Below are 15,355 nucleotides of genomic sequence, written 5' to 3'. Positions count from 1 at the left end.
AAAAGAACGTGGCAGCAATTGAAAATTGTAGGATAGCTTTCATAGCTAGCATGTGTTTCTTCAGCATTCCCATTCATTACACTACTCGTAGACGTAGATATATCACAAAGTATATACGGTCAACTTCTAACCTTCACTACCTATCCAGATCTTCTCCACCTGCCCTCTCTCTTTCTATAGGGCTCTGGAACTGCCAGTCTGCTGTGAACAAGGCAGACTTCATCCCAGCGTTTGCATCTCATGCTTCTCTTCATGCCCTTGCGCTGACAGAGACATGGATCCGCCCTGAGAACACTGCAACTCCAGCTGCTCTCTCCGTCAACCACTCCTTCACTCACTCACCCCACTCAACCGGGCGGGGTGGTGGGACAGGGTTGCTTCTTTCCCCACATATTAAATACACATCCACACCACTCCCTGTTACTGCCAAATCATTTGAACACCATTATGTGATGCTAACTGATCCTATCAAAGCATGCTTAATTGTTCTTTATCGCCCACCAGGCCCGCTAGCCGACTTTGTGGAGGAGCTGGACATGCTCCTCAGCGTCCTCCCGGATGATGGAACCCCCCTGATAGTCCTTGGGGACTTCAACATCCACCTCCAAGGAACGCAGGCCGTCGACTTCTTGTCTCTCCTGACCTCCTTCGACCTGACGCTGCTGAGCACACCGGCGACCCACAAGGCAGGCAAACAGCTAGACCTCATCCTGACACGTAACTGTATCAACGACTTAACCTCTGTAACCCCACTGCATATTTCTGATCACTACTTTATCCAATTCTCTGTCTCTCTCCCTCCAACTCCCCCTACCTCCCCTCCCCTTGTAACTTTCCGGCGCAACCTCCGCTCCCTATCCCCCTCCCATTTCTCCTCTATTGTAACATCCTCCCTCCCCCCCATTGACGAGTTCTCGTCCCACCCCACTAACACTGCCACCGACACCTTGTTAACCCCTTTAACTGCATCACTTGACTCTCTCTGTCCCCTGTCAACCAGGCCTGCACGATCTTCTCCCTCCTGCCCGTGGCTTACGGATGTTATTCGTGAAGAACGGTCCACCCTTCGGGCAGCTGAGAGGAGATGGCGCAAGTCCAAAGGCAGTCTGGACCTTGATAAGTATCACTCCCTCCTCAAATCCTTCTCTTCTCACATAACTGGTGCTAAAACCCTCTACTTTCTGAACAAAATTAACTCCGCTTCAAACCCCCACAAACTTTTTTCTACCTTCTCCACCCTTCTTAAAACCCTCCCTTAACCCTGCCGTCCTCCAGAACTACAGACCGGTATCACTGTTACCCTTCTTTTCAAAAACAATTGAACCTGCTGTATCTAACCAACTGTCAAACTTTCTCTCTCAGAACAACCTGCTTGACCCCAACCAATCGGGCTTCAAGACTGGCCACTCCAAAGAGACTGCCCTCCTTTCAGTCACCACTGCCCTCCAGTCTGCCAGAGCGGCTTCCAGGTCATCCGTCATCATTCTGCTGGACCTTTCTGCAGCGTTTGATACGGTTAACCACCAGATCCTGCTCTCCAGATGGATCACTGGCACTGGATGATGGATCACTGGCAATGGATCACTGGCACTGCACTCCAGTGGATCTCATCCTACCTGTCGGGAAGATCCTACCAGGTCTCCTGGGGAGGCAAACTGTCAGGCCCTCGCCAGCTCTCCACTGGTGTCCCACAGGGCTCCGTCCTTGGACCCCTCCTCTTCTCTCTGTACACCACCTCACTTGGACCAAGCATCACCTCCCATGGCTTCTCCTACCACTGCTACGCTGACGACACGCAGCTGTACCTATCGTTCCCCCCGACCGATCCGGGGATCTCAGCTAGGATTGAAGCCTGCCTCACAGACATCTCCGCCTGGATGACCGAGCACCACCTCCAGCTGAACCTCGCCAAAACAGAACTTCTCATCATCCCGGCTAAACCCTCCATCTCCCACGATCTCTCAATCACCCTGGGATCTGCGACAGTGACCCCTTCATCCTCTGCCAGGAACCTTGGGGTTACCATGGACGACGAGCTCTCCCTCACGGCCCACATTGCTGCGGTCTCCCGGTCGTGTAGATTCACCCTCTACGACATCCGGAAGATCAGGAGATACTTGTCTGAGCACTCCACCCAGCTGCTAGTCCAAGCACTTGTCCTCCAAGTTGGACTACTGCAACTCGCTGCTCGCTGGTCTCCCAGCATGTGCAACCCGCCCTCTTCAGAGGATTCAGAACGCAGCGGCCCGCCTGGTCTACAATCTACCCAGACGCTCCCATGTTACCCCGCTCCTCATCTCTCTCCACTGGCTACCTATCATGGCCCGTATCAGATTCAAGACCCTGGTACTGACCTTCCGAGCAGTGAACGGGACTGCACCCGTCTACATCAAGTCTCTCCTGCAGCCTTACACCCCCACCCGTCACCTACGATCTTCTTCAGACAACCGCCTGGTGGTCCCACCGCTCAAGACCGCCCGGTCCCAACACAAGCTCTTCTCCTGTCTGGCCCCCCAGTGGTGGAATCAACTCCCCACCTCCATCAGAGACACTGACTGTCTCTCCACCTTCAAGAAAAGGCTGAAGACGCACTTGTTCCGGGAGTACAACGGTACTTAGGAATGGTTCGCTTGACCCGATGTTAGTTTCCTCAAGGATCACAATGACTCTTGCTTAGAGACTTGTTGCTCTTGTGGTTAGTGGTAACTGATTTAACATTTTTGTACTCGCTGTGATATATTGTTTTTATTATTGTTGCTTGTTTTTTCCACAGGTACACTTGCACTTATAGCGGTTCATGTTGTTTAATTGTAACTTGTTTAACTGCATGCTCTTATGGTTCTTCCCTTTGGCACTTACTTTGGTTGTTCACAATGTGTGCTTCATGTTTTGGCTACTCGCAATGTTTTTGTGGCTATCTTGTTGTTATGATCAGTGACCTATGCACTTTGTAAAGCTCTCTCTTGGAAGTCGCTTTGGATAAAAGCGTCTGCTAAATGAATAAATGTAAATGGATAAAATTCAAAACACTGAAAAAGGCCATGGCACTTGATGTGGGATAATAATGTTTTTGTCTTCACATCTTGAACAAAATTAATAAATTAGCCTACTTAAAAATAACTTTGCCACACACATTTATTAACTGATAGGCTAAGTGCTGAGCTTTAAGATAAAAGGGAAAGATAACCATGACTAAAATGGAGATTCACTGAAATAAGTATTATTGCACAGATCCAGCACAAACTTTCAGATCAGAAGGTGACCCAAACAACAAGGGCTCTCACCAGTGTAACAATGGGAATGGGACGACACCCCAATTGTCGTCACAACCTCACTTTGGGAAAGCATGCCCTAGTGGGAACATTGTAGGGGAGACTGTTAGGCACAGCATCTAATCGTCTTCTTTGGAAAGGGCACCATTTGGGACACAGTCATTTAGTAGCATAAAGGGCACTTCATAACAGCACCCTTTTCCATTGGAAGTAAGGGCACGGGAACAGTCAAATATAGACCATTGTAAGAAACAGAATCAGAATTGGTGTTTATTCGCCATGAAAGTTTGCACAAACAAAGAATTTACTTTGGCAGGAGAGCCTACCTCGGCAGCCATTTTCGGCGCCAACTAGAAAGTTACAGCATAACATGAGGAGAGAGGAGGAGAGAAAAAGGAAACCCCCAGACAATGCTCCTAGAGGAGTACAATGTGGGAACAGGCACAAACCTCACATAACCGCACATAAGCCCAACAACATTTACAAAAACACGTGACTTGCAACGGGGAGTGTGGGGGGGGGGGGTAGACAAGCAGCATCTGGACCTGCAGCCATGGTAGGCGCTGGACACAGACCCGCCAGCCACTTTGGGGAAACAAGCAGGCGAAGGCATTGGATGGGGGTGGGGGGGTGGTGATATCTGTAGTAGGTGAAAGTTAATGTGTGAGTAGGTCTGGGTTGGCGCCCTCGACCTAGGCCACAATCAGTCCGATTCTCCCAATGCAGATTGTGTTGGCAAGGAGACATCCTTGGTCATGACCCGGGCAGAGATCAAACCACAGATGTCAGTGGGGGGGGGGGGGGGGGGGGGAAGGGAGGAGCAAGATAGTCTCGCTTCAGCGCTCTCCAGGGGAGTTGTTTTCCAGCGACGACCTTGGCCAGGGCCTGTGCTGGTTACGAGGCCGAAAGTGGATAAGATTGGGGTAGTTGTTTTGACGAGTAGCCGCAACTCAATTTTCACATTCACCCTTCAGGAAGGTCTCCATCTCCTCCATCTTCCTTTGCAGAGCCGCAAACTTATCCCTGTTGTAATCCATACTGCGTTGTAAGTTCACAGTCTGAGCTCCAACAGCTCTGCCCAACGCCTCAATCATATTGGGCAGCCTAACGGGGCTTTTGATGGCCGTAGCCGTTTCCTTGATTTTCTGATATACAAAGCCAGTGCCTATTCCAAACAGCAGAAAGCCTGTAATCACGGTTCCGAATATGAATATGTCTTCAACGTCCTCCACGGAAAGCGCCGCTAGACACACGACACACCAATTCTCCCACGCGTCCATCGTGTAGCCAGCTGCGAACATCCCGTCCGGACAGTTGGGTTCCCCCGAACCCGAGCTTCTCTTCGAGAAGATGGTGTCAATTGCATTGAGAGACCAGCTAATTAATTCCATGCTTCTAGTTTCGGAGAGTGATGATGAGAGAATATCTTGAGACAGACAAGACAGACCCAGACCAAGCAGGGAAGGTCAGGGAGGGGAGGAGAGAAAAATGCGACCGCCTTCGTCGAGAGCCAAGAGAAGGATTGGGGTAAGGGCACCTTATAGGGTACTGCATCACATTTTCTCCACTATAAAGGAACTCCTTAAGACATGTTTTGAAATTTATAGAGGGCACACTATCATTTATTGTGTTTAGGGGCACCCTGGGCACTCAAGCATATTTCACAATGTGAATGGCAGACAATAGGGCACTTGGTTTCATTTTTGCCACTCTAGAGAGCATTTTAGAAACGCTTTTTCAACCATGGGGGCACCAGACAGTCATCCCCTGAGTCTTCCAGTGGGGCCTGGATACACCCATGGGGACAGTATATTGCACCTATAATATTGGGGAAGCCAGAAGGAGAGGTAATATAGAGGCTTGTCAACATATAGGCTACTTTAAACAATGAAAATACTTTATACAATTGAATAAAAAGTTTGCTTTGGAGCAAGGTATACCCTTCATATTTCCTGGCATAGTTTCCAGTTCATGAATGTGCCACATGCAAAGACACACAGAGATGCAGACAGACTGAACAGTGTCAAGGCTTGGCTACAGTGAGTTTGCTTCCTTGTGTGTGATTCCAGTAGACTACATAGTTTAGGCCTACCTACATAGACTGCAGTCTACTACCCTCCTTTCCACTATCATCCCTTGTGTTATCTTCGGGTCATTCTGACCCATCAGTCATTGTGACCCACCGTCGTATTGCGACAACTTAACCACATAAAAAAAAACAAAGTGAAGCATTTTCTTTTAACCGTTGGGCTGTCTCAGACCCCCCAAATTTTTTTAAGAATGACAATTAAATGTATCTAGATAAACTATGCTGGGCCTGCTGAACCTATACTTCTTCCACAGATACTGGTCAGGGAAGCATTACTTCTGTCTCTGAAGACCCTTGGGGCTGGTGGGATAAACGCTCTTTGTATAATCTGAGCACCTGCATCCACCACAGGGTTGTCAAAGAATGGATACGCCAATTGATTGTAACTTGTCTAGTCTAACTGTTGAAAACAGTTAAAGTGACATTATTTCATAACTTGTTTATTTAAATTAATATATTTTCTGGAGATGAAGTAAACATGTAAATCATTCATGTCTGCACTTCAAAAAGTCTGAATTTACGTTTCCAAACACGGGCTAAAGTGAAAGACCGAGTCGGGAAATGAACAAATCGTTCGTTTCCTCTAGCTACCAGTACAGAGCCTATGCAGGTCACGTGAAAAATGATCCAAAGACTCGTAGAAAGACCGAGTCGGGAAATGAACGAATCGTTCCCTCTAGCGTTTCCTCTAGCTACCACTACAGAGCCTATGCAGGTCACGTGAAAAATTATCCAAAGACTCGTAGAAAAGACCGAGTCGGGAAATGAACGAATCGTTCGTTTCCTCTAGCTACCACTACAGAGCCTATGCAGGTCACGTGAAAAATTATCCAAAGACTCATAGAAAGACCGAGTCGGGAAATGAACGAATCGTTCCCTCTAGAGTTTCCTCTAGCTACCACTACAGAGCCTATGCAGGTCACGTGAAAAATGATCCAAAGACTCGTAACCGTTGACCGAGTCGGAAAATGAACGAATCATTTCTGTTTACTTGGACGAGCCTATGCAACAGTCCCGATGCGCGGCCACGAGAAAATGAACGAATCACTCTTTGAGAGGACTCGTTACTCCCGATTCCTTGTAAGGATTCGTTCAAAATGAACGAATCGTTCACGAACGACACATCACTACTGTTTCCGCCTGTTTGAAATTATTTGCAACACATTTTAGTTTAGCTTGACTTTTAGCCGGACACGGTTCAGGCTGGTTCCGAAGTATAAGTTACGTTGGTTACGTAGCTAGAACTAGAATAAGCCACCTTAATGGAACGGAACTCTCCCTAAAGTAAGTGAGACTTGGCAAAATAAGTCTCGCTTTTCCTTAATCGACGTTGATGGAACACCCCCCTGTTTCTTCTTTGGCTCTCGACGAAGGCGGTCGCATTTTTCTCTCCTCCCCTCCCTGACCTTCCCTGCTTGGCTGTGTGTTGTGTCTTGTCTTGTCTCAAGATACTCTCTCACATCACTCTCCGAAACTAGAAGCATGGAATTAATTAGCTGGTCTCTCAATGCTATTGACACCATCTTCTCAAAGAGAAGCTCGGGTGCGGGGGAACCCAACTGTCCGGACGGGACGTTCGCAGCTGGCTACACGATGGACGCGTGGGAGAATTGGCGTGTCGTGTGTCTAGTGGCGCTTTCCGTGGAGGACGTTGAAGACATCTTCATATTCGGAACCATGATTACAGGCTTTCTGCTGTTTGGAATAGGCGCTGGCTTTGTATATCGGAAAATCAAGGAAACGGCTGCAGCCGTCAAAAGCCCCGTTAGGCTGCCCGATATGATTGATGCGGTGGGCAGAGTTGTTGGAGCTCAGACTGTGAACTTACAACGCAGCATTGACTACAACAGGGATAAGTTTGCGGCTCTGCAAAGGAAGATGGAGGACATGGAGACCTTCCTGAAGGGTGGACGTGAAAATTGAGTTGCGGCTACTCGTCAAAACAACTACCCCAATCTTATCCACTTTCGGCCTCGTAACCAGCACAGGCCCTGGCCAAGGTCGTCGCTGGAAAACAACTCCCCTGGAGAGCGCTGAAGCGAGACTATCTTGCTCCTCCCTTCCCCCCCCCCCCCCCCCCCCCCCCCACCGACATCTGTGGTTTGGTTTCTTCCCGGGTCATGACCAAGGATGTCTCCTGGCCAACACAATCTGCATAGGGAGAATCGGGCTGATTGTGGCCTAGGTCGAGGGCACCAACCCAGACCTACTCACACATTAACTTTCACCTACTACAGATATCACCACCCCCCCACCCCCATCCAACAAGCAGCCTTCGCCTGCTTGTTTCCCCAGGGTGGCTGGCGGGTCTGTGTCCAGCGCCTACCATGGCTGCAGGTCCAGATGCTGCTTGTCTACCCCCCCCCACTCCCCGTTGCAAGTCACGTGTTTTTGTAAATGTTATTGTGCTTATGTGCTGAGGTTTTTGTCTGTTCCCACACTGTACTCCTCTAGGAGCATTGTCTGGGTGTTGCCTTTTTCTCTCCTCCTCTCTTCTCATGTTATGCTGTAACTTTCTAGTTGGCGCCGAAAATGGCTGCCTAGGTATGCTCTCCTGCCAAAGTAAATTCCTTGTCTGTGCAAACTTTCATGGCGAATAAAAACCAATTCTGATTCTGATTCCCCGTTTGAGTATTAAACCCGTTTGTTCCACAACGCCTGCCGACTCTCTTGCACTTGGGTCCTACCCCACCTCACGTTGTGACAGAATTAAAGTCTCAAACCTGACTTCAATTAACCTAACAAGTCAGTCGGGGCTAAAGCAGTTCCATAAAGGCAATTCTAGTTCATGCAATCCGACTAATTTGAGTCAAGATAATTACGGGTGCACCATTTTCTTTATCAGCCCGAGAACTAGAACATGGATCATTTAGACCCACCATGGCAAAACGCAATGTTCACGGCCACGTGCACGTGCCTTCTCCCTGAAAGAATGTTGTCTTTAAGCCATATACTATGATAGCTCCCTTCTACGGAGCCCCAGACATGACATCCGAAAAAAAAGAATTGTGCCCACAAAATGCAAATTCGTGGTCACAACATAGGCCTACTAATTTGTGGCCACAAAATTGTATTTTGGGGATAACGACGTAGGCAAACTATAATGCGGGCAGTTCTGCTATACCTGTGTGGGGCACTTAGGCTACCCAGAGCAAGCTAAAGGTGCAGTCATGGACAGAGATGATTTGATTGAATTGCATTTTAGGCTGGGAATGAGTTACAAAGACATTCTAAAAAGCCTGGTATTGCAAGGAATCGTTATTTTCCAAGAGGCATTCAACCCTTTGATACACAAGCTATGCTTACCCCTTCTAATGCACAACATGAGTCCAAAATGACCCACATTAATTTCCTATGACATTTCATGCGTGGCTGAGTGTTTCTTTGCTATATCTTTTTAAATCAATTAATTTCATTATGTAAAATTCGAATTATTACACAGGCGTGTACAAAAATAAATAATAAATATATGTGTGAGAGAACAATCGGTGTGCTCGCGTTTTTTTGTTTATTTTCGCCCCCCTAAGGATCAGTCAATATTTGGACTACATAGACAACGCCTGTGTCAAAATGTTCGTCTTGGTCTCGATTGCATTGCTTGTATTTTTATTTACGTTCCGTTGCACGGTTTAGGAGGTTACAATGTTTTTGTGGCATAAAGTGCCTTTAGTCAACAAAGGGTACTCAGTGCTAGCTACGTCACCACGTTAGCAACGACGCATAGATTGATGTGCAGTTGCACAGCGAGTATCGTGCTGTGGTGTACTAGCAGCACATGTACATTAAAGCAAATCAAGACTTGCATGTACAGTAAGTAATGTCACATTAAACTAGAAAGGTACATTTCCTGAAGAAAATGTGTGTGTTTGCTGAAAGCAGTTGAAACGATTGTTTTGATGGCTTGAATAGTGAAGAAGGTTTTACAAACATCTTTAAAGAGGTATGTGCTTTAAAAACAAAATGGTGAGAAAAAGTGTTAAAAGTTTATCTGTCATTGTTATGCATTGCGATATTTTCTTACTGTTGAAAAAAACAGTGATGAAAAGAGTATCTTATTACATTTTTTTTTTAGTCATTTTTTAGCAGACGCTCTTATCCAGAGCGACTTACAGTAAGTACAGGGACATTCCCCCGAAGCAAGTAGGGTGAAGTGCCTTGCCCAAGGACACAACGTCAGTTGGCATGACCGGGAATCGAACTGGCAACCTTCGGATTACTAGCCCGACTCCCTCACCGCTCAGCCACCTGACTCCTCCTTATTGACTTTCATACATTTTTAAGCGTTAAAAGTATTAAAGAATGAAAGATTGAGAAACAGAAACAAGTTTGAAGTTAGAAAAATGAGCAAATATAGTGATGAAGAGTATATTGCATAACAGTTATCAATATCATAGCAGACAAAAGTATGTCAGCAGTATGAAGGTGAAAAAAAGTGTTGCTTTGAAACCAAAATGGTGAGACAGTGTTAAAAGTATATCTGTCATTGTTATGCATTGCAATATTTTCTCACGGTTGAAAAAGGAGAAAAAAGAGTGATGAAAGGGTATCTTATTTAATTTAATAAATGTTAAAGTGTTATGTTAGAGCCATTTTATTTAATTCTAAACCTTTTACATTTTTAAACCTTAGTATTAGTTTGACTTGTACACTTCTTATTTAAGATTCTTATATGTTTAATGTGTGCACCTTCCTGCCACAGTAAATTCCTTGTCTGTGTGATGTTTCTTGGCGAATAAAACCCATTCTGAAAAGTATTAATAATTGAAAGATGTAGAAACAGAAAAAAGTTTGAACAGTGGAACAGTGAAGAGCGTTGGCCAATCGGATTGGTTCCTTGTTTCTTGTAACGTAGCAACTGTTGGTCATTGTCAACATTTCTAACCTAGAATCTAGGTTTTAGGTTCAAGATGAAGGAGAAACTAATCATGTGTGCCTGCACAACCAGTCCTGTTCAGACACTTAATTTAAAGATGACATCAAAATAATAATCCATAGTGCAGGGTTGCCGATGTTGTCGTTGTCCCTGGTGAGTTTTTTTAATTCAATCTCGTCACATTATGTGACTTTGTTGTGCAACTGGAAAAGCTACCTACTCTAACTCAGAATGCTGCTGCAAAAAAAGCAGAACTATTGTGGGTGGTAAATAAGATCATGCTACATCTAGCCAGCGGATCATTTCTTGCAAGTGTGTCAAAGTGGTATTTTTACAGACTGTATTAACACCGTAGGCGTGAATAATGCATGCATCGTCATTGTCGTCCATCTTTAGCCGAAGAAGCTAGAGAGGATGCAATGGGAGATTTCCTACAGTAAGGTAGATACTGCTTCAAATTGAAAACGGAGACGATCTTTTGATTAAAGACAAGTTCCTTAACCTCTGTTGTCAATATCGCCGATAAAAAGTAAATACTGTTACGAAGCATTTGTTTGTAGGTAACGAACGATAGACGTAGCTAGTTTCGCCGTTCTATGGCAGCTAGTACAGTACTGTATGATAACAGTCGTAGCTAGAGTTGTAAGCACTCGTCACTAGAATGACCAGAACTTTAAAACAAAAGATCATATTTCAAATCTGTCTGCTGTTCTACATTGCCCACACAATTTATGTATATATATCAACTCTAACATGGCCTGTATCTTGTATTGAAAGTGCTCGAAATTAGCTTGTCTAATGTATGGTGGACTGAGAAAACATATTTGTCAAAGCCGAGCGAGCGGATGTCGTGGGAGAATTCCTACTGTGTTAGATTTACGGCTTCAAATTGAAAACGGAGAAGATATTTAGAGTAAAGACAAGTTTCTTAACGTCTGTGTTCAATATCGTCAACTAAAAGTAAAAACTTTTCAGTTACGAAGCTTTTGTTCGTAGTAACGCCAGCTGCAGTAAACCTTTCGTGACCCCGGTTTGGCTGTTCGTGACAGTCGGATATGACAGTGTTGAGCCTCGATTTTTGCAGATTTCTGTGAAACTTTCTTAAAGAAAAATAATCTAGCTAGATTATGTACACTTTAAATTCAATGTACATACCATGTTTGGCCAATTTGGTCGATTGTGGAAAAAAGTAGAACCGTTTTTAGTTAGGGAGAGCCATCGCGCTAGCTTGGAATTGCGTTATCCCACTCATGACTTCAGTGGTCATAACTTTTAAACAAAATAGTCTATCTTAAATCTGTCTGCTGTTCTGAATTCACGACAAACGTACGCACATTTCATACGCTCTAACTTATCCTCTATCTTGTAGTGAAAGTGGTTAAAAATTAGGTTTTCTAAAAAAGTAATGCAGACGGAGAAGACTTTTGTCAGAATGGCTCCGTGAAATCGTCTTGATAAAGGAATATTTGTAAATAAATGACACAATTGTATGTATTTCGTGGCTAAAAAACTCATTTTTGCCAGAGTGACAAATTTATCAACACAGAGTTTTCTGAACATTGGGCCCTTTGTTTGATATTTATGAATAAATATATTAGAAATTCAATAGTTTACAATATTGTTCATTTCCTACAATCAAAGGCTTTTCACATTGTTTCCAGACCTAGGTTAATACTCACAGAAGTTCAAGACTTCAAGGACCAGTAGCCCTGGACTTACAGTCTTATCAACATTGTCATTTAAACTATACCAACATTAAGCTCAGTTTACTGAGGCTCACTGAAACACTGGGTTTTCCTTACTTTGATGGAACATTGGGTTAGAATCACTAGTTGACTCAAGATTAGAAGACCAGCTTGGGAGACTCTGTTTTCCAATTAAATCTTTTGACAAGGCTCTATGAACCAAGTCATTTTTAGCCAATCTGAAGATAATACATTTATCTTGGATTACACAGTCAATTTACAATTTAACACTTGAATATTCATCTTTTCATTAGAGTTTGGGTTACCCCAAGAATAGGTATACACATGTGAAAAACCTTGAATATACCTACCAGCTGAAACCCCATACTAATGACTCATTATGATACAAATATGTAATTTCTTCAAGGTTAATTAGTTCATATGCATGTAACAATTAAACAATTGACAAACAAAAACAACAAAAACACATTTCAACAACAAAAACACATTTCCATCCTTCATCTTTCATATATCTGTTAAAAAAACTGACTGAAAAGGGCAGGATGACATGAATAATAAATACAAGTAGTAAGACCAACAGTGATTTTTTTGTTGTGGTCAAAGAGAGATATTTTACAAAGGACGTGATAACAATTGTTACCTTTACAGCTGGTTTAGGGAGGAGCTTGATGCTGCACAAAGGTGGGGCTGTCACTGTGACAGTGATGACTGACTGATGACTGATCTGCAGCAATTTGTTTCCTTCGTCGTACACCTGATCTCTCGCTTAAGAACCAACTGTAGTTAGTCTCTACTGAACTGAACAGCGCACAGCAATGGATGCACAAATGGAGATGGAGGGTAGGAGGACAGAGCTGGTCCTGACAAGAGAAAACAGGAAGTTATTGTTATAAACTAAAGTCTGAAACTAAACTTGCTAAAAAGGTTTATAATTCACAATAATGAAATACCTTCTTTTCTGCTGCAGGGCAGATCAACATGTATGTCCAGTACAACTGAATACGGCTGCATGATGTTCTGCTTCTTTTATGTGTTTAGCCCTCTGCAGTCCTGAGTGTCTTCACTGTGAAGTGGAGGGATCACAGAGGAGGAAGACCTGAAGGAACAAGTTAATATTACAATGTTATATTAGATGTACAATTAGTGTTATTAAAATGATTGCATTGATACAACATTAATACATGAATGAAAACAGAATTAAAACAAAACATTGGGAATCACATATAAAATGAAATAAGAAAACAATACCTTATTATCTGTTGTGAAGAAACCTCGACACTGGCAGGGAGAACATGTGTCTCTGTGGTCCAGCAGTGATGTGTCCACTGTTGATGAACAGTTAAGATAGTGCTCCAGGCCAAGACCGGCACGGGTCCTTACATATTACTCACAGGAGGACTGTGTCTTCTGTCCATCCGAAAGGAAACTTAACATTAGAGGACACAGGAGGACTGTGTCTCCTGTCCATCAGAAAGGAAACTTAACATTAGAGGACACAGGAGGACTGTGTCTCCTGTCCATCAGAAAGGAAACTTAACATTAGAGGACACAGGAGGACTGTGTCTCCTGTCCATCAGAAAGGAAACTTAACATTGCAGAGGTCACAGGAGAATTAAAATGAAATGAATGGGGATGGAAGTGTGGGGTTTCAGCTGGTAGTTATATCCGTACATCAGAAAGTATGACATCTAGAACACATACTTTCTGATGTATGTCTGCTACACTAAACGTCAGCAGCTGTGTACAGCAGCTGTGTACAATGCTGTACACAGCTGCTGACAGAGTTTTGGCCTGTGCATTTATCAACTCTGACCCAAACCCACCCTGATAAATGCACAGGCCAAAATGTGTTAAAATATTGCTAAACAGAACATGGTTACCTGGAAAACTATATGACCCATAATATTATCCAATACTGTGAACACTTAAAATGACCCTAAAAATGGATTGAAAATGGATATTGTGCAACAATATATATATTGAAAAATTGATACAGTGCATTTTAACCAGATGATTAGGTTTTCTTTACATCAGCAGCTACATGATCCCAGATTAACAACTATGTGGTATTGTTCAAAAATACATGATTCTCAGTGGATGTTGGTCTTACCTGACAATTCTAAGACCTGTTGCAAGAATGTAGACAGAAAACATGATTGTGGCAAGTGATATATTTAGATTTAGTGTACCAAAATGAGACACATTGTAATTGGGTGTGCTATGCCTTCGGCAAGGGCACAACCTTTGTTCTCTCACATATATATTATTATTATTCTTTTTGCCCCCCTAAAACTCAGTCAATATTTGGCCTACATAGACAACGTAGGTGTCAAAAGTTTCGTCTTGGTAGCGATTGAGTTGCCCGGGCAACACATACTACAGTGGTCTATGATGTATCTGTTTTCAATCGTTAAAATAAACATTCCTCACATATACATTTTCGTTGTATGATTTATTCTGACATTAGTAAACGATTTGTTGGTGAAATTACCATTACCTGTGGTTTCAAACCAGTGTAGCTCACTGCAACGCTGTAGCTTACGCGAGACACACTACAAAAACATCTACAGTACACAGCTGTTTAGGAACTCCCCTTACTTAAATCAAAAGTCTATCTAACTACTAACCTGAACTTCATTGCCACAGCCTAAACGTTGTCAATCTGTTCATGAAAATAATTAATTTCAGCCTAAACCGTACAACGGAACGTTAAATCCAATTCAACCAACGCAATCGCTACCAAGACGAACACAGCAGTAGTCTAGTACTGTACCGTAGTAGTACAATTTACCAGGGCAGCTTCTCCACACAGGGCTATATCGCATTTTGCGTTGTTACTGACAATGATCGCTACCAGTGAGCTTTTTATGAATGAACGATTATCCACTAAATAAATGTCAAGCTTATTTACGTTTTGGGGGGCATATTTTCAGTTAGCAGATGGTACTGTTTGAATCGAGATTCCATCTAACTGCCGGGTAACGTCGTAGAATAATCTTCAAAGGGGGTTCTTTAATAATGAATGAATGAATGCAATGAGTAGGCTAAATGCCTGAAAATATCACGAGAAGGGACAACTTAAAAGGACTTTTAAATCATAGAGATTAGGTCCATTTTTACACCGGTCTGCCAAATGTATTCGTTTTGATTCAGCCTGTCAGCTGCCTCTTGCAGGGGAAATGAGAAGACATCATATTTCATTCTACACTTCACTCGTATTTTGAGTTGTAAATGAGCAGCAAAAAAAAGATGCTTTTAAATCTATGTAATCTTTATAAATAATAAGTAGGCCCGATGCATTTTTATATAAAATATACAGACCCCTGTGCAACCGACGCAAGCAAGCACACCCTACAATTTCCCCATAAATTGTATCCTCTCTAGTTTGTACTACTTTACACATTTGTATCTTGTA

The 15,355-nt window shown here is 43.5% G+C and overlaps 1 long non-coding RNA gene and 1 pseudogene across 1 annotated transcript in view; both read left to right on the top strand.

Annotated features, from left to right (window-relative positions):
* LOC136947174 (uncharacterized) overlaps positions 1 to 15,355 on the top strand; it is a 333,221-nt gene that overhangs the window by 165,525 nt on the left and 152,341 nt on the right. The window lies entirely within an intron of this gene.
* On the top strand, positions 162 to 2,595 carry LOC136948078 (uncharacterized; annotated as a pseudogene).

The sequence above is a fragment of the Osmerus mordax genome, chromosome 8 (genome assembly GCF_038355195.1).
Source record: "Osmerus mordax isolate fOsmMor3 chromosome 8, fOsmMor3.pri, whole genome shotgun sequence".
Taxonomy (NCBI): Eukaryota; Metazoa; Chordata; class Actinopteri; order Osmeriformes; family Osmeridae; genus Osmerus; species Osmerus mordax.
This window is presented reverse-complemented; position numbering and strand designations above follow the sequence as displayed.